This window comes from Drosophila obscura, unplaced genomic scaffold (assembly GCF_018151105.1).
Source record: "Drosophila obscura isolate BZ-5 IFL unplaced genomic scaffold, ASM1815110v1 contig_150, whole genome shotgun sequence".
NCBI classification, from domain to species: Eukaryota; Metazoa; Arthropoda; class Insecta; order Diptera; family Drosophilidae; genus Drosophila; species Drosophila obscura.
Window position 1 is genome coordinate 4,032,883 of NW_024542736.1, and position 21,089 is coordinate 4,053,971.

A 21,089-nucleotide genomic window follows, 5' to 3' on the forward strand; every position below is an offset into this window, starting at 1 on the left:
GTGCGGCAGGATGTAGGGAAAAAATAGCAAGAAACATTCCCCACAAGACTCCCTAGCCGCACTAAATTCAGCCGCAAGGACATGTTCTGGAGTCCTGCCTGCCTGCCTGCCTGCCACCGACAGTAGCAGTAGCAGCAGCAGCAGCGGCAACAAGGATAATAACTTCATTTCCGTGGCCGGGCAACGTGTTGTCCTGCACGGCAGTGTATTGTCCTGCCAGTGCTTAGCGTCTCGTAATTGTTTTTTATTTCCTTTTTTACGTCTGTTCTGGCCAGCGCTTCTTAACTTAAAAAAATGTGAAATATTCCCGTGCAATTCCGATTTTGTTTTTGTTAACATTTCTGCAAAATATTCGTGTGTTTTGCTCACCTTCTCCGTGGCTTTGTATTTTTCTCTGTGGCGGGTTTCCGTTTTTTTTTTTCTTCCTCTACCAAATTTTATTTACGCATTTTATTCGATTAAAGCTGAATTGCTCTCCCACAAAATTGCGTAATAAAGCTCTGGCAAATTTAATTTGACGAGGATATAGAAAGGTAGCCCTCGCCATCTAGTCAAGTGAAAACCAATGACCTAACCGATGCTTTATTGCCCGAAGCCCTAAACTGATTTTCTTTAATATTTTCCATTAAATTTAGGTAAAACTTAAAAGTATATTTGATATCTTGCCTTTACCTGGGGTATATATTTCCTTTAATATTTGATATCTTGCATTTACCTAAGGTATATATTTCCATTAATTACGAAATAATTTTAGGTTTCCAGTTGCTTGTCTGATGGATGCAAAAAATTATTTAAATAATCTCAGAGGCTTATGCATATTCTGCAACAGTGTGCCGAAACGAAACCTAATATTTTCCCATTGCCATTGGCAGCTCCTTGCCGTTTCCGATTATATGGAAATATACTTATTCTTTCGTTCGTGGATGCTGTGCTCGGAGAGCAAATTATGCGAGCAACTTTACGGAAGACCTTAGAAATTATTTCTGCATTCAATTAAGCGAATCTTTAGAAATTCATGGTAAATTCTTGAGATTATGTAAATAAGAAACTCTACAAGAGTACACATACTCGAGGCGCACATGCCTGCTAGGAGGTGGATGTACGGGTACGGGCAGGGCAGGAGAGCACTTGAGCAAATTAACAAAATTTCAATCACACTTCATTAGCAGAGAGAAATTTGAATGGGGGGGGGGATGGATGCATAGGGAGAAATTCAGGCAGAACTAAAATGATGGCAGAGGAAGAGGCACAGTTGATGGGTGGCGTGGATTGGGGCATGTGTGACAAGGCACCGCACATTTAGCAAATGAAATGTTTCAAGTGCGTTGGGATGGAGCCCGAAGGAAAGACCGGATGGGGCCGCAGCCGTTGATGATGGTGCGGAGAATTAGCATTTAAGCTGCTGAATATTTAAGCAAACATCCGAGTAAGCCCTGGCCAACAAAAAAAAACTGTTATTTAAGTGGCGATTCTTGAATTAACCCCATTTGGATGCGCGGTTAGTCCATCCACATTTTAATTACTTGCATCACATGCAGACGGCCAAATATTTTTGCAAGACTTGAGCAATGTTTGGCCAGCCAGCCAGCCAGCCAGGGAACTATATAAATATTCTAGGATGAGGAGAACAGATAAAAACCCCATTCCGAGCTGCATAAATTGAGATTTTTTTTTTTTGAACGAGAGGTGCATAAAACACTAAATGCTCTTAAAAATATTGTGCGGTTGCCTGGTCCCGTCCCAACCCATTGACGGCTGTCAGGAAGCAATGGCGGACGTGGCAGGCGGTGTGACGGGGCGGGGCAGATGCCGCAGGTTGCGGATGTGTGCGCCACGGCTCCACATATTGCTCGTGGCGCCACTAAAATATTATTTCATGGAATTTGCTTAAGGATGCAGCGGCAGCAGCGGCAGCCAAAAAGTTTGCTTATCCTTGAAAGTTTATTTTGTGCCGGAAATAAACAAAATTGCGCTCGTTTGGATCCAACAAGCCGCACGGCACCGCACCACCGCACCACCCCACAAAACCAACCTCACATGTGCTGCTGGGCTGCTGCAAATGCATCATCATAATAAGTGGTTACCCGAGCTGTGGGTGGCACAGCAAACAGGTGTGGGAGCGACTTGCTTTATTGGCCGCTTCAAGTCTTTAAGGAGCAGCCTTGGCAGAAGCTCTCCAGCATCTGGAGCGGGACTCTTTACTGGGTAACGCTGCCGGCGGCGACTGTTCGTCAGGCCAACTAAAATAAATACACAACGTTGAAATTTAGAAGAATATTTGCACAGCAATTATTTTCATAGCAGCGGCAACAAGGCCAAAAACAAAAGTGAATTGTTGGCCAGAGCGACTCGAGCAGCAGGACAGGACAGCTCAGGACAGTACAGCCCAGGACAGGACCCGACCCAGTACGGGACAGAGGCCATTACGAAAACATTTAATTGTTATTTTTACCAAATGAATGGCAAACGGCCCGCAGCACACGACACAAATTGCGGTGTGCTCATTACGACAATGTGCGCTGAAGATGAGATGGGGTTGGGTTTGGTTTGGGTTGGTTCAGGTTCTCGTTCTGTCGCTGTCGCCGTTGCCGTTGACGTTTCTGTTGGTGGAACTGGGGGTCATATGCAGACGGAGCAGCCATAGGGACAGATAGACCACAAACGTTAACGCATCTGCCATCTTTCATGCTTGGCCTGACCCCGAAACGACTCCCAGAGCCCACTTCTTCTGGTACTCTTCCTGCTGCTTCTGCTGCTGAATGACAAAGCTGCATTGTTGAGTCGACCTGCGGCTGTGTGGAACGCATTCAGGCGAGCTGGCCAAGTGGAGCACTCCATTGCGTGTACCTGGGACATATTTTTTCCACTAATTAAAATAAACAAAATGCCAGAAACCCGCAAACTGGGCAGCAGTGCTAGGTACGCACTCGCACTGACATCCTCAGACCCATCATCTGCTTCGGGACAGGAAAGTCAGTTTGCGGCTGGGCTGTTGGATGAGGAAAGTGGCACAAGGTTGAGCTCCAACCACACCGGACAGCAAACAGCAAATGGCAAATAGCAAATAGCGAATAGAAGTGACCTGTCCCGGCCTGGCATTGACACGCTCCGATCATGTACCAGGGGACAGGCCAGGCCAGGGGCTGCCAATTTGTGGGACTGCCCAATACAGTGAACTCTGGCAAAAGTTTCCCATTTAACAATTATCAGCAATCAGCCGGAGACCTCTCGCATAGCCCCTGGGCGTAATTCCATTTAATTACGTATACGCAACTTGGAAAACTGATTGAAAAGAAGAAGCAGAAGCTACAAGAAACCTCTGCATTGCACTGAAGGGAACTGCTTGGGACACACACAAACACACACAAACAGCACTGCGCAACACAACACAACACAACACTTTCATTTCAATTTTACATAATCATTTTAATAACAACTTTTTAATTGCTTATTCATGTACGGCTAAGGGAAACTGCTGCCGGACAGGACAGTACAGTACAGTACAGGACAGGACAGGACAGGAGAGCGTAGCTCAGTCCAGCTCGGCTCAGCGCGCAGCTCTGCTCCCAAGGCTCAGCACTTCAGCCGTGACCCACCGTCCGATCTTCTCGCAGGCAGCCCGCCCTGCTTTTGCAGCATAAACTTTTGCTTTTTAAATGTTTCTTTATTAGTTGCTGTAATTGTTTTTTGTTTCTCTCAGAGTGCTGTGGCTCTAGAATGCGGCGGGGAATGGGGACCGGGGTAGGGCCTTGGAACAGTGAACACGGATTCAACAGAACTCTGAAGCGGTGGCTGCGGTTCGTTGTTGTTGTTGTTGCTGCGGCTGTTGTTTCTTCATCAAAGAAATCGAGACTGCAGTCCTCAGACCTCAGTTCCCAGACTGGTGCTGAAAGTTTACACGAAATGCAGCTGCAACAAAGTTGGCAAGAAATAGCTAAAAACATTTTGCGTTTTTTTTTTTATTATATTTTGGTGAGCTTTGTTTTTGTCTTTTGTAGGAACACCGGAAATGCTCCAATTTTGTGTCGGACCGATGCGGAAATGCTTGCCACCAACAACGTGGGCACAAAAAGCTACATCTTGTTATACTTATATTTATTTGTAGAGCCGCAAATATATACCCACTAAATGTGTAACAGTTGAACTTCCCCAGGTGGTGGGGCAGTTAGCGAAAGGAAAATATCTTTGCATGGGCTGCCCCAGCTTTAAAGCCGGAAATTAATCAATTTAAGCGTTCACGCCACCATTTGACATGCCGCAAACAAATGTACAAGATACCATGAGCCATGAGCACTGACAGCAGCTGCATTTCACGACGGTGTAAACAACTTCCGACCCCAACGGTAAGCAGAGTTTTGCTCTTCGATTACTGTCATGGCGACCGGCATTCAAGGCTTGTGAGGCAGAAAAATAACCGTTTCAGTCTTTGAAAACTATTATTCAGCACGAACGTTTGAATGTTTTTGCTGTAGAAAACATAAAAAAAAACTACAGAAATATATAAGGGTCAAAACGAAAACAAGCAACCAAGCCACATTTTAATCGAGATAAATATATAGAAATAACAAAGAGCTCAACAGTATAAAGACTTCTGATTTTCAAGCATTATAGTTGATTAAATTTTAAAGTAATTTATTTTATTTGTATGCGTAGTATTTGTCAAATCAATTTTTTGCTGCATTTTAAATACATACTTTTTCAAAACAAAAAGTATAAAACTTCGATAGACTAGAACTTCAGGGAGATTTTGTGTGTGTTTGTGGCTGCTGGTTATTTAAACTGCAGCATTTCGACAGTATATTTATATGCAAGCGTACTGTGGCAAAGCACCAGAAATTTCAACTGTAATTTGCGCCTTTGTTTTGCCGCCTGTCCAGAAGTTTCTCCAGCACAAAACTTTCTAGCCCCAAAAGAAAAACATCCCAAGACCGAATCCAAGACCCAAACATAAAACGAAAACTCAACGAATAAGAATGGCAAAAAAGAGTTGCTAAGCAAGAAAATATAAATAAGTGTATACACAAAGACACACACATATCTACACAAACTATATGCATACAAATACCCGTACACGTACACAGTGAGAACATTTTTGAATCACAACTAAATTAAAGAAATGCTTTCGGCGACACAACATTTTACCGAGGCAGGAGCAACTTTCGGTGCAGGAAGAGCGGCAAGTGCGGGGACTTAGCAGCTCAAGTGTTTGGTGTGTGGAGTGTGGTGTGTGGAAGTGCATGTGTTCTGGGAATTCGCTCAATCAACATTAGCATGTTTGTCGAAGCAAGAAATGCAATTTATTTTCTCTACCGAAACTTTATTCATTTTAAGTAAGCGGAGAACGTTAAGAGAATGGAGCAGCAGCACTATGTAGCGATGTCCGTGAGCCAACGTTGCGTATACGCAGTCAGCAGTCCGCAGTCCACAATTCAACGACAAGCTGATAACAGTTTAGTCCCAGTTAATTGCCACTAGCAAACAAGAGAGCAGCAACGAGCTGGCCACAGCAGTAACAGTAGCAGCAGCAGCAGCAGTAGCCGGAGACAAAGCAACGTGAGCTAGATGGGGCACAGCGGAGGTCGCACAATCGCATATCTATGTATTAACACATTGGGGGATCAGGTGATGGACGATGGCCATGATGTTGACATGTGTAAGTAAACTGGAGCACAAATCGATGGTCAGATGCACAGGCAGTGGGCAGAAACTCGACACATGCCACCAGTGGCATGGCATCGGGTAGTGCCCAGTGGCAGGGCCAGTGCTAGTAGCTGTGGACGTGGAAGTGGAAGCGGCGGGGCAGCAACAGCTCATTAGATTAATGACGCTGGTAATGGATTAGCGAGCATCGAAGCCGACAGTAGACGGTGGACGGAGGACGGAGGACAGGCGACTTTGTCGTTGCCGTCAGTTGGTCTAAGCTGGCAACCAAACAGCAGCACGTAATTAGTGCCATAGGTCGGGAACTGGTCCGGCAACGGGAACGCAAACAGAGGCGTAGAGGCGTACAGGGAGATGGAGACCCAAGCAGACTGGACAACAGATGCTCCCTCCACCAATAACAACAAGTAATGACAATTTGTTATTATATTTGATGGAACCAAACTGACGTTAAATGCACATTAATTTAAGCATTTTAAATTTCCTTAGTTGATCAACATTAATGGCGGATTGAGAACAACAACAACTAACTTATTCTCTGACCAATTCGCCCTTACCAATGTTCTTTATAATATTAGTAATAACTTAAGCGTCTTTGGCGTTCCGCTCCCCTTTGTGACAACGTTCGCTGCATTTTAATTATGCCCCGCCAGGCCAGAGAAACCTTAACAGTTAAATATATAAAATACAATTGTATACAACTGTGTGACTGTGTGTTTAATGCTCTGCTTTTGCTTGTTTTAAAGGCTAATTTGAATAAATGCCAAAAGGAGAAAAGTTAAATTGGAAAATAAAAGAACTTTGAATGCCCTTCCTTACAAAAAAGTAGAGGAATCCGTGCCTGGAACTGAATTGCATACAATATAAATCATCAAATTAGAAATATATTTCTGATGCCAGTAAAAACATAAATTCAGCACTGGAATATTATAGCCATTTTATATAGGGCACTCGTTTTTCCCCATTTCAGTGATGGAACCAGAAACAAGCTCGTTTTCAGAATCCACAGGCCTGTCACAAGCGTACTTAAAATGACTAAAAGAAACATTTGTAACTAAGTTTTTGGCCCAGTTCTTTGGCAACGAGATTTGCATGCTGAACAGGCAATATCAGCAGCAAGAACCAAAACAAGTGGAACAACAACAAAAAGCAACAACAACGCAGGCAGAAGCGGGTCCACTCATATTTTGGCAACAATTTATGCACAAAAGGCAATGAGAACTTAAGTGATTTCAGCTGTAAGCTAATTGGGGGCTCTGGAATAAAAGCCAGTGACTGTGTCTGAGTGCGGCCATTGCTGCACCGCAGCGCAGCATTGACAACTTCGTTTTATTGACACCTTCATCAAGTTGGCTCTAACACGGCGAATGCGGCAGGTTGAAACGATTGCTCACTGTTCACTGCCCACTGCCAGCCAACTGGCGTTTGTCAATCTTCCAGACACTTCAAATGGAGCCGGTACAGGGAACGCGTGCCAGTGACTCAAACATGCTTCTAAGGTCGTCACTGAGTCGGACCGAGCCGAGCCGATCCGATCCAAGCTGGGAACCACACTGAGCTCTGGCCCCGCACATAGTGGCACATGGTACATGGTACTCGGTTTGATATGCCAATTAGAATGGAGCTCACGTAAAGGTTGTTTTTTAATCGGCGCTAGTTTTTTGTTGCTCCCGCTGTCATATTTAACTGCTCCGGGCTGCGGACCGAGAGGACTGCGAACTGCTCCTGTCCGCCGACTCCTGCCGGCTACTGGCATTTCGCATTTAAAATGTCATGTTGTCAATCGCCTGGACAAGTATCCACGCACTCCGGAGTTCGGACTCTTGTCAGCTTATGTGCCGCTTATGTGCGGTCTGTAGATAAGCATAAATTACGAATGACACAGCGGAGTGGCGGCGTGAAGCGGCGGGGCGCCTTCATTAAATGTGCAACAGTTTTTTTCTCGACCGGGCGACCGGTGGCGGAGGCACCACCACAGGAGCTGGGAACCAGAGTGCAACGTGCGGCAGCCAAGCCGACGACAGCGAGTTATTTGTAGCAGGATGTAGGTCGAGATCAACCTTGAAATCGAAATGGAAACTGAAACCGAAAGCAATGTCAACGACGCTGCTGGGTGTGTCTGCTGACCGATTGAGAACAATATAGAAGATTAATTATACTGCCGATTGAAATGGTAGCTGCTTGAAATTGTCGAATAAAACCGCGTACAGTTGGCGCTTGCTTAAGTACATTGCAAATTTAATCATTTTTTAATTAAACAAATTATTATAATAATAATAGTTATTAATATAAATAATTAACCTGCTAAGGTGGTAAATTGAGTTTTTCTTTATAGAATGATTATTTCCTGGTGTGTTCATCTGCATGTAGATTCCCAAAAGCGAACCAGAACCACCCAAATGTAAATAAAATGTATGTATTTCCCCTCCATTAAAGAGTTTTACGACTAGAGCAGAGAAAATCACCCACTTAAAGTTCACTGACCGCAACTCAGCTTTTATAATGTTTAACGTAACACCAAATCTAGCATTTCGCATATGCTTAACGATTTTTATACCCTTACCAATGCAGCCATCCTTAAGTTAAAGTTTTTGTTAAATATAAAAAAATATACAACTAATTCTTCAAAGCTGAGTTTTTCTTCCTAAGTAAGATCAAACAGTCTGTCTTAATTCGTCATCAACTGTTGGGGCCAGCTAATTTCTGGAACAATTTTTGGGCAGATGGAGCAATAACCTTCTAAAAACGAGCTAGACGGCCTGTCGAATGATTTATTTTAGCCTTATAAAAAGCAGCAAGAGTATTACAATCAGCGACTATCCCCATTTGGCAACTGCTGCTAGTTTTATGTTATTTATATAACCGTTTATTTATCGTTTCTTTCGCAGCTCCATCTCAGAAACTATGCGTGAGAAAAGAACACAGTGGAAGCAACAAATGTTTGCTGATCTCTATCGCCCAACTTTACTCTGGAGATATTTAAGACCCTCGATCCCTCCTAGACAAAGAACTTTCCCGGTGCAAGCAAATTTCAGCCTGCCAAATTTAACACACGTTTGACAAATCAAGGTACCCGAAAGCGAGGCAAACAAAAAATTGGCCATAAAAGTTGTGTTATTACCCGTGTACGAGTACCGCGTACCGTGTATCGTGTACCGCCTGCTCGAAATTCTCACATATAAATTGCTCGAAATCAAGTGTTTAACCCGAAAAGGGGTGCCCGGCCAAAGCAGGGGAGGCGGGGGCGCGGTCTGGGGCTGGGCGAGCAAGGAAATAAAACCAAATGCGAAAGTAAATGAATGCACGATCCGTATGCGCGGGCCGTTCTGGACTTTCTCTTTTCAAAAGCGTGTAAATAAGATTTTTATTATATTTATAACATTTATGTAAAGTTCCCAGGTGAGCACCCCCACCGGCCCAAGCAGGTGTGTGACACTTTTTTATTATTTCAGTTTCAGTTTCGTTTTTTTTCCCCCTCCGTTTCTTTTCTGAATTGCGCGTTTTACTGACCCACTTATCACGCGGTGCGGCATCAGAATGAAGTGCCAGGCACTGCCAAGGTTTGTTCCTCCTGGCAGCAACTCTCACCCACCAACGGGACACAGGCAGGTACGGGTAGCGGCACGGGTAGCGGCACGGGTGGATGTCTGATATTACATATACGTCATTTAAAGAGCAAGAGCAACTGTGCAAATATTTTTATGCTCGCATAAAACAATGGACAGGGACATTGTGCCATTAACAAGCTGAACGAGAAGGGCAGGGTGTCCTCCGAGTCCGAAGAGTGAGATACCCTTGCGGATCCATTCATCTACAAATCTTTACAACTGCTTTGTACATACATAAACACTAAGAAGTATATCACAATACACCTTAAATTTTGGCTGGGATTTAATTTCATCAAAATCATAATACTCCATGTAAGGGTATCAAAACAGTGGGTGATAGCGGGAGAGAGACAGATATAGAGAGAGAGAGTAAAAGAACAAAAGAGTCGAGCCCACATTTCGTAGGCCATCAAATTGTCAGCGAATGTGAAATTTTGAATAAAATGATGAATTTATGTGAGTCGCTGACGAGCGCGCGTCAAACGTGCGAGAATTCCAACACTCGAGCGAATCCGTGGCAACCAACTGGTTTTTTTTTGTTTTTTTTTCCGGTTGCCGGGCGTGCATCTTGTAGATTCTTTTTCTGGCCGTGCTGCGCCAGAACCAGCGATTCATTCAGCAGCAAACAATGTACGGAGCACACGCTCTGCGAAGGACAAGGAAAGCAAACAAAATTTACTCAAAATATTCGCATGTTCCTCTTCAACGTTGACTTAACCCGAATTCGGCAGAGGGGGATGGATGGATGGATGGAGGTGCAGAGGTGATTGGCGGAGGAGTGACTGGTTCGAGTGCATTTACAGTTAAACAGTTATATATCCAATGAAGTGGCCTGGCCCAGAACCTTAAAGACATAAGACGGCTAAATGCAAATGCTGACCAAATATATCCAACCGCCAGCCAGCCATCCATCCATCCGGCCGTGCACTCACACGCACACACATTTCAGATCAGATCATTTGGCAGCTGGCAGCTGATGCGACGGATTACACAACCCGGGAGTCGTCGCTGCGACTATGACTTAAGCTCTTCTGCCCTGATTGTTATTGCTGCGCTGGTAACGAGCTGCTTGGCCAGCCGCTGTGCCAACAATAATACTCGCAAAGCCAAAGCTCCACTTTTCCGCTCCCCCAGCAATGAAATGATAATTTCATCAACGCCACCCACCCGCAACGCCCCACTGCTGGCGCTGCTGGAGGACACCAGAATTGAAAACTGATTCCACACGGGGCGGTGAACTGGAGGACAATTAGATTCCTTGCTGTGGAAATTAATTATGCGTGCACATTTCAATTACTCGGCGAAGACTTTGCTGGCATGCTAAGCAATTAGAAGGTCAGGCGGCGGCCCCAACTCAATTAACTTTTTTCGCGCGCAGTGCCCCACAGTCCTCCTCAGCCTCTCATCCTCTCAGCTGCAGCGTAAATCAACTTAAATTGTTATGGCTTTTAATATCAAGTATACGCCTGGTGTGAGACGCACAGAAAAAGAGAGAGAGAGCCCAGAATCACGGCTGGCATTTGCATGCCAACGTCAGCGGCGACAGCGAGAGCGTCGTCGGACGCTCTCAAAGATTTATTGGCGCATTTGACTTGATTTAGCTTGTTTATGTTTTTGCCGGGCAAAACTTATGGCCAAGCATTATGGCCACAAAATGGACATCGAAGTTGTAGCTCAAGCTGGACACTGCCACACGTTGCGTGTGGAAAGGTGTTGCAGCAACACTCTGCGCTCCCCCCGCTGCTCTACTGGTCTACTGCCTGATGTGCATCATAAATTATTCTGATGTGCGTTTTAGTTGCTTCGGCTCCTGCTTTAGCTCCTGCTCCCGTTCCAGCTGCTGCTGCTGAAAAATCTGATTGGCCCCGAGCAGAGATAGCTCTAGTTGGGGGGGGAGCGTGACCGAGGGACGAGTGGTGCTGCAGGTGTTAAATGTCTTGTGCAAAGTGCTGCGCATCAATCCCCGACAGATGTGTGCCAAAGATGCGACTTTAAACTGACAATGACTCATTTGAATGATCAGGCATTTGTTTTGGCACTGCATGGGCCTGATCTCTGGTGGCCTGATTTGATTTTCTCCCCCAAAAAACACACACACACAAACCAAGAAATTAATGAGCATTCAGTGTCGGAGGCGCAAAGCCCAAAAAGTGGCCCGGTGTCTGTGGCAGACACAACACACTAATCCTTTCGTCGTGCATAAAACCATTAAGGTCACCTCACTCTGGGTGGTTGGGTAGCTGGGTAGTTGGGCGACTGTACTGTACTGTACCCTTAGTTGTTGCTAATGTCCGTGTCTTGTAAGTTGTCAGAGAAGGGGACAAAAACTCGACCGAATGCAGCGTCATTCATCACAACAATACAAAACCAGAGAGCTGGATGCTGGGTGATGCGATGATGGGTTGAGGGGCTGATGGGTAGATGGGGATAACCAGGACAACGCTCGTCTCTGCACTTAAATGCCGAGCAACGAACCCAGACAAAAACTGGGAAAAACTTACCCATTCACACTCCCCCTCCCCACCGCTCTGGCACTCCTGGCAGCCCTTTTGTTTTTGTCAACATCCTCATCCACATCCGCATTCCCCCGCAACGCAGCAGCAGCACCACCACCTTAGTGGAGCTCACTTAAGCTGTCTCATGCATTTCGTTTTGCCGCAAACAAAAACATACCACAACGAATGGTAGCTTGATGGCCCGAAGCCTAAGATACCCTTCCACACCCCATCGTTCCACCATCGACTGTATGTTTCAGTTACAGCCAGACATTTCATACACTTGCAAATAAATTCCAGTTTGTCTACATGTTCGTTACATGTTCATTATACCCTCTGGAAGGGTAGCAAAGCATTTTGTTACTGCGCCCCAGCAAAACTGTTAAAAAATTAAAATGCTGCTTAACAACTTTGCCGCATGATAAATGAGCGCAAATACACCAAAAGGTGCCCCAAGCCCCCCCTCCTGCCACCCGCCCATACCTGTTCCCATTGTTCGGGATCCTTTGTGTGGGCGTTGTCCGGGTGGGTGGGCAGAGGAGAGGAGAGGAGAGCGGGCCATTGTGGCATATTTAAGACCAAAGTGTCATCGTAATTACCAAAAATGAGCAACAGACAAGCGAGTGTCTGAGTTGTGTTGTGTGTGTGTGAGAGGTATGCAAATTGATTTTAATAATAAACTTTGTGCATAAATTGGGATGAAAAATTCGCAGAACTTCTCATCCCAATCCCTGACGAGAGAGGCAGAACTTTACAAGCGTTGACTGAGGCAGAATCCCCCGTAAGTGGCTAACTGGAAATGTGTGTGTACATATGTATGTATGTTTACTCTCTTTACAGTTAAAGAGCAAGGGGGCAAGCAATTTCAACGAATACTCAAAATAAATTAAAATATGAAAAGATTTAAATGAAATTCCATACACTTGCACTTGCAGAGATGGTTCACTCCTCTGTCAGGCCGAAAATTGACAGAGTAATTTTTATATTTGTACACGATGTACAGTGCGATTCAGAAATGTAACGCCATTTGTAAGAGATAATCTTGGCTCTTATTGGCCAAGTTCGAATGCTACCTGACTATCTTTTCAAGGAATCAGTGACCCTGGGCTGGGGCTGGGGCAAACTGGACCAAATAATAAGATCAGATCGTAAGTATATTAGTATTATTTAAAATCTTTTTGACTTAAGCCAATTCAATCAAAGGAGAATGTCAATGAAATTAGTTCAGTCAGCGGACAAGGCAATCCTTGCACTGCAGTGAATTCATTTCCACAAACTGCTCTCCACAGTTTGACAGTTGTGAAACGCACTGCAGACAAGTGCCGTTGCTTCCGCTGTCGCAGCTCTTAACCCGGCGGTGTATCAAAAAGCGTACATTGAAACAACAAGCAAACAACTTTTAATTAATTTAAAATTAACCTCCCCACAAAATGAAACAACAAACAAACAATGTCTGCTGAGGGCTGACGCTTCACTGTCCTCTGGCAGCCCTGATGCTGATGTGATTGCGGCTCATTAACATTAACTCGGCCAAGTGAGTGGGCTGGCGCTGAGGCCTGACCATCAGTTACACACACCCTAACACCCATGCATACAACTAATGGTAATGGCTCACTTAATGTGCCGACGCAGAACGGATCCCAGTATTTGCACAGCAGAAATATTCAAAAGGTTCCTGGAAATTATTACCGAATATTACACATTTTAAGCGACACACCTCAAAGGCAAACAAACATATAACAATCCGTCCGTTTATAAAGGCTCCAAGCACACACACACACACACTCGGCCAGTCGGTCGAAAAGGATAATGAATAATGACAATAACAAAAGCGAAAAATGTCTACTTTAGTAGTGGAAATACTCATATAAATGACAACATTATTAAAGAATCAGCGAAGGCAGAGGGAGAGTGAGAGGGAGGGAGACAGCACTGTGCTCATAACTGTCGCGTGTCCATGGAAGTGATGTCATTAAGTAAGCGTAAAACAAGTTGGTAACACTGTCTACGAGACTCTCGATCGGAAGATACCCCGTAAACAGCACCTCCATACGCAATATATCTAGCCAGAAGAAACCTATATTCCCTGTGCTTCCTCGTGCACTCGTGCTGACTATAAAAAAAAATATATAAACAGTGGAAAAAAATTTAATTATTTGCTGGGCAGCAACGGCGACGACTATGACCAGACACATGGCTCACGGCTCACAGAGCATTGCAAATGAGTTGAGTAAAGTGCAACTAATGAAAAGAAAAACGTCATTGAGAACTATATTAAAATAATAATCAAAAGTTGTGTGTAACCTGCCACGGCCAGAGGAGTTTTTGTCGCCATGCAAACAAATCTTTACAGAGAAAACAGGAAGAGAGTTAAAGCCCTACTGAGGGAAAAAACACAATGCAAAATATGTATGTATGTGAAGTACGGAACGAATGTTAATTCAGCCATCACACGATAATAATATTTTTGCAACAGTTAATCAACCAGAACAGCCACAACAGATGATGTAATTTATAATGAAATATCTGAATACATATGAATAAATTTTGCTGCCCTTTAATCATGTGAAATACTCGTATGTACAAGTACGAGCAAGGATATGCAAAGGGATGGTCCGAACCCTGCGAACCCTGCGTATGGAAAAGGAGCAAAAAAAAATCCACCTGACAACGTATCGTATGCGTGCTGAGGAAAAGATGTGTTGTATGTGGCAGGCAGAGAGACCACAATCTGTAACCACACACGAATTTAGCCTAATTAATAAGCCAAAACAGAGTCACCTGTCAACCCGGCCAAACCGACCAATAGACGGCTTCCGTGTCCACACGAAATGTGTCATAATTTCTATTTATGGTCTGCCCGCGCCACGTGGGCACGTCGCCTTTTAATATGATTTAATTTAATAAATTGCAAAACAACTCCTCGGTGAGCATTTGAAAAATTGCTGTGACAGGCGAAGAGCACTGAGATGAGGCCAATTGCAAAGGGAAAAGCTAATTAAGTAATAATTTGCACGCCAGGGGAAGTGGAGTGTATACCATAAACAAATATAATAATTATTATTATTAGGGTTAGGTCACAGAATGGACTCAAAGGATTCCCCAAATTACAGGGTAATGGTAATGCCTTTGGGCCAAATATCCTTTTGATTAAATTTTCGCTTCGTTAATTTTGAGCCATTAATGAATTTTAGAAATAAGAATAATTCGCAGGTAAGCGAAAGCGAATGCGAATGCAAACAACGAGAATAACATGCGAAAAATCATAGCTTTATGATCCGGCAAACATAACAATCTTTATGATTGCAAATTACAAACGTTAGGGCATAAAAATGTATCGTAAATACAACACTTAAGATATTATTTTTAAATGCCAGTCGGGCACATTATATGCCAAGATTCAGACGAGGCCGCAGACCACTGACCAAAGAAAAATGCTCAAATTCAAATCAACAGACATAAGAATATCCATTTTATGATAAGACCACAATTTTATTGCACACCACTGGGGACTGCAGAACCCTCCTTAGGGACGGAGCCAGGCTGCAACTGACAACCGACAAAAGGCCCGCTGCGACAGCCATTTACAGGCATTTCAGATGCACTCAAGTCACTTTTGAGATATTTTGATATGGGAACCATAGATAAGGCTCGTAAAATGGGGCTTTAAGGGGGGGCCCAGCCAGGCGCCGTAAAATACAAAATAATGAAATCAAAAAAATTCCTGCAAATGAAAACTTAATGATTTCATCTAATTATAGCTTAAGTTGCAACTGCAACTGGCCACGCAAAAGAGGGCGGAGAGACGGCTGGCTAATTTAGTTAGCCGTCCGCAGTGCGGAAATGCCACAAACACTCGTCGACACTTCACGCAGGAGCCGAGTCGAGTCGAGTCCCAGGAGTCGGCAGACAGCAGTCATCATCAGCTAACTATGACAATCTATGACATCTGCTGACGTTCCCCCGAAGCGGCAGAAGCAGCAGCAGCATCCGTTGGAGTAGCAGAAGTATCTTCTGCAGCAGGCGCAATGCGGCTGTCTAAATTTAGATACATCTACTGCTCCGACTGCGCCTTTTATGGGCTTTGATCTTGGACCAAACGTTGGCTGGGTTTGGGCTCGCGTTCGTTTTCGACTTCGAGTTCGAGTCTGTCCAACGCTAATTGTCCTTTGGCATTCCTTCTTTACATCATCATCGTCTTTGAGGCGTTCTGTAGGAAAGACCTCTTGTAGCATCCACAGCGTCCTTCACAATAACAACGTTTATAATTGGTGTGTTTCGAGTCTTTTGTGTCTATATTTAGACCCCAACCTGACCCAACGCCTTGATTATGTTGCTCAAATTACTGTAATTTGGCCTAAGTAGACACTGTCTTTGATTTAGCTGATAGTCTAGTACATTTCCGCACGCTTTAAACTCATATTTTGTGTATCCAGCAACCTTATCAATTACTGCAAAAGTAAAAGTAAACATATTCCACACAAGCGAGAGCGATTTAAATGTAAATTTCCATCTGCATAAATTATTGAAAAAAAAAGAAAGAAAGGTGGGAAGGAGTGGAACTAAGCGAAATGAAGCAATCACCGTGTTCATAGACAAAGGCAATTAGCATGAAAACGTCATCATTTTTGATGTTTAATAATTATGCCATAAAAAGAACCAAAAAAGGGGCGAGCGAGGTCTTCCTCATGTCCGCTCCCTATGCAAATGGTAGCCACAGTACCTAGTACCCTGGGACTCCTATCACAGCGTGACCATCAAGGTGGGGTTTTTGGCTGCTTCTTGGAAGCTGTCGTCAGCTGGAGAACTGATTAGCATCGAATGAGGAACGACCAACGGCCACCAGCCACCAGCCACCAGCTCTTTCTCTTGATTGAACTCTGATTTAAAGCATGCAAATTAGCACAACGTTTAAGTCTCAGTTCGGGAATGATTTGAATATTGCCTAGTTAGGCAGACAGCAGAATGGAGAAAGAGTCATAAACGCTTTACGACCATGGAATACTCTATAAACCCACAGAACACACTGCGAGTCCCATAGATGTTTTCGTATTCTAAAAAACAAAGAAACGTTTACCTAAACTTTAATAAGAATCTTTTGTAGAAACAGACTCATTCCACTATTCAGATTAATGCACTGAAAATGCTTAAAAGAAATTCTTAAATTCCCTTTTGTTTACCAAATAAAAAATGCCATTTCAAGATACTTTTCGGATGACAACAAAACCATCAGGCTGGCTTTAATTACAGCTACAACCGGTTTATGCCGTTCCAACCACAATTGCTCAAGTTCAGGCAGCTCAGTGGGTGCGCAAAATATTTCTGGCTAAATCAATCAGCACACTGGTAGCCCATGCCCAATTGTATCTGCTAGATACGATCCCCCTTTAGCCACAGACCAGGCACAGACCCAGCCACAGACCCAGCTCAAGCTCCCGCCATAGCCGGCGGCGTCGGCACGGCTGAACATTGCCGGCAAAAGCAATTTTTCTCGGTCACTGGCACAGAATTTTTGACAGGGTGTGGGTACAAAAAAACACCACCACAAAACCCAAAAAATACAAAATACAAAAAAAAGGAGGGTAAAAAGAAGAAACAACAAATACAATACTATAAACAATTACAGCACCAAGGAGGGGAATCTGTGCGGCACGTCTGCGACAAGTTTATAAAAATTCAGATGTTGTCCGGGGCTCTGCCTGGCCGGGGCGAGCTTCTTGCACTGGATTTACTTTTAATGGCCTGCCTTGACCGTATCCCCGTCTCAGTCGCAGTCGCGGGCCCCCTTACCATCCATATAAGTCTGTGCCATTTCATTTTGCTTTGCTCTGCTTTGCTTTGTTTTGTTTTTTGGCAATTTCTCAATAACAATTAATTGGGGAAAGAACTTTCTATTAGCCAGTGTCAGCGTCACCGTCACCGTCTTGATCCTCATCAGCATGCATTTAAGGCGTCGAGCGGTGAAAGTGCTGATATGATCAGGCCTGATACATATATAGGTCCCAGTTCCACGTTCTGTGTGGGCCTCCAATTAAATTCGCGGACTGAAGTGCTTAGTTCTCGATAAGAACAATGTTTGGGGGGGGTTTCTTGTGGATTTCCGCTCCGAGTGGATTTCAGCGAAATAAAACATCAAAATTTACTTAACTGTATCTAGAGGGTTCGCCTTTGTTGTGGTTCACTGTTCAGGCATTCTTTTGATTTAAATTTATTTGTATTTTGGAGACGTCTGGAGAGGAAAGATGTCGAGAAAGCCGCTTCTGATGAGTCATTGTCAGCTGTGGTCCAAGAAGAGTTCTCTTCTTAGAAATCGTTCGCTTATTTGTACTTTTTATTATATTTTATTCGCCGTTCTGTTCTGCCTGTAAAAATGAAATGTTTATAGGCTGCAGGAAATTGGGTTACTGTATTTTGGAGGCTTTTGGCCGCACTGTTCTTTGATGACGCAAAACGGGGCTGACAGGCAGGTAAACTACCTGAGAAGGCAGGCGACACAGCAGCCAACCAAAAATCATCTGCCCAAATATTGCTCAAGAAAATTCTTTGATAAAATATCAAAAAGTTAACTTGAAATTAAGGTTTCAATTTCCTTAATGATAGCCAACCAAAATAAATAGGACAATAATTTGTGCAGACAAATCTCAGCAAATTAGCTTGGATACCGCTAAATAATATTCATAAAAAATAATACCCCGTGCTGATCTGCTCTGTGCCACCACCATCGGGTGGGAGCCCACCGGGAGCACAATTTTCAATTTTCAGAAAGCCAAATTGGAAAATCAGTGGCAGCAACCGACCCGAACCACACGGCGAGGCGAGCCCCGCCACGCTCTTTACGTTGCTGAGGCGTGGAAATATTGAAAACGCTCGCATTATGATAATTTAATGCGTGTGATTATTGAAAAGCATAATAATATTTTTATGGCTCACACATTTTGGCCGGGGAGGGTGTCTTAGGAGGGGACTCGGAGAGATGCGAGATGCGATGCGTTGTGATACGGGGGGGTGGGGACTGCTCTCTGGGCAGTCGAGGGGAAAAGATGTTGCCAATGTCGTTGTCGCATTATTATTGTTATTACCAAGACACATTCTTTTTATCAGCGCAGCGAAAGTGCCAATAATTCGAGGCAATTTATTATTTTAGCATTTGTATATCAAACACTCACACAGCCACTCATGAGTGCTGCCATCCGAGTGCTGTCTTGGCCATTTGCGAATGCAAATCACGTGCGGGCATAAACTGGCGGGGCAGCAACAGCAACGGCAACGGCAGAAGCAGCAAGAAGTCGAGGCTGTCCGCCTGCTGGCGCCGCCTGACATCGACGACGACACGACGACACCTGCGCTATGCGTCTTGGGCTTGAGTTACAGATACAGATACAAAGCTACAGATACAGATACCCAGCAGCCTCCACAACCGCCTCCCCCACCATGATGCTCCATTGAACCTGACACCGATATTGAAATTTCTGCCGACTCTTCTAGGCCAGCTGGAAGTGTGTGGGCGTTTATGAGTTTTGCCTGAGAGGGGCTAAGAGGGGGGAATCAAAATCAAGCCAAATTTAAATTTTATACGCAGCCAAGGAAGTGGTTCAGTGGAAAGAAACCAAAAGCAAAACCAAAACCAAGCGAAATGTATTCTGTCAAAAGCTTTCACCTCTAGAGCTCTCTTGGAATTAATTTCACTCAGATAAATATATATATATATATTTATATACATTTTTATCTTCATGTTTATGACAAAATCGACGAGGGGATTTCAATTTCTCCCAATCCGGTGGAATGGCAGGGGATCCAGGCGAAAATCAGAGCACGTTCATCGCTGATATGGCAAATTTTGTTTTCGGGCGCTGATCCTTAGCCGGTGCTCAGATTGAATTGGCAATTGAAACATTTTGCGTGAGAAGGAAGTGGCATATCTGGAATGGTCTGGGCTTGGAAGCTAATGAGCAGCTCTTGGCCCGAAACAAAAGCATCCGACGATGTGGAGGCTCATGAATCACCTGTTGCTCTGCCCGATTCGGCGGGGGCTCTGCCCAAACGGTTAACAAATACGAGAACTCGTATTTTCCGGCATAAATCAAGCAAATGAGCGAACAAAACAAAAAGCGCAGTGCCCGAACGAATAAAAAACTCAGGCAAACAGCTGAGGGCAGCTCCAGTTGGCCAATCGTAAGAGACAGGGCCAAAAAAGAAGCCGCATGGGCCAGAATGAAGAACGCTTTTGGCCAAAACCAGAATCAGACTGTAAGACGAAAAGAGAGAGGCAGAGGCAGAGGGAGCGGGAGAGAGCAGTCCGCAAATACAATTTTGCAAAGACAAAAGCGGCAGCGGCAGCGGCGTCGACGTCTGGAGAATCTCCCCTTGGCAGAGGTTCGCTTACAATTTATGCCGACGCCGACGACGCTGACTGACGACGACGATGCCGATGCCGACGTCGACGCCGGCTCCGACGCTTGGCTGGGCTTTCATTACAGCGCGAATTCTGCCCAGAATCGGCAAAGCTCTCGCATTCGCAGTTGGAGTAGCCCTCGCTGCCACAATGGAACATCATCATGACGTTCATTAGCGGCTGCCGTTGTGGCTGCGGCTGCGGCGGCAGAAGAAATTCAGAATTCAGCTCTGCCACAAGGGACACGAGGGTATAAAAGAACCCGGCCCCACTGACCATTGCAGCAAATCTTTCTCGATTCGGTTACGCGTGCGCAGTCTGCAGCAGCGCTCGGTGAGAACTATCCTGACGGCAGGATAACCAACCCCCAACAAATTAGTGAAGTGTGTTCCGTTTAGGTCATATCAGCAGCAGTATAACGCGAGTGATAAACAATTCGATAAACAATTTGCCCCATAAAAAACAATCAAAAAAGTGGTGAGTGCCATAAAGAAGTCCAGCCTGAAATATCTGTACATAAATATAAAATATTAGCAACGAAATTCAATGCAAATCGAAAATGGCAATATACGACTATATATGCATATATTTTTATTCCAATGCAATCAGAGCTAATAAATTCGGTTAAAACCTGATATATAAATCAAGGACTGACAAAGTTATTACCAATAAATATAATAAATATAAAATGCATGTAGAAAATCAATTTGAATCATTTGACGTTGTGTTTCGAGGGCTAAAATGTTTCAACGAGTTGCCCGTGCCTCGTTACCAAGAGTCCGCCCGTGAGGGCAATTTTGATTCATTAAGTTACACTTTTCACTGAAACAAGCCAGACAAATCAGAGTTCTGTGAAGGAGGTTGAAACCTCTTTGCTATTTTTATGTCACTCTAAGACCTCCATCAACCCAAATGGCCAAGCCAAGCACTCCG

At 44.3% G+C, this 21,089-nt stretch overlaps 1 protein-coding gene across 1 annotated transcript in view; it reads left to right on the plus strand.

The window, feature by feature from the left end:
* Positions 1-20,497: 20,497 nt before the first annotated feature.
* The window catches only part of LOC111069363 (mucin-5AC), a 50,189-nt gene continuing 49,597 nt past the window's right edge, over positions 20,498-21,089 (plus strand). The window contains 1 exon segment of the mRNA XM_041591639.1: positions 20,498-20,633. The gene's annotated coding sequence lies outside the window, so the exon portion shown is untranslated.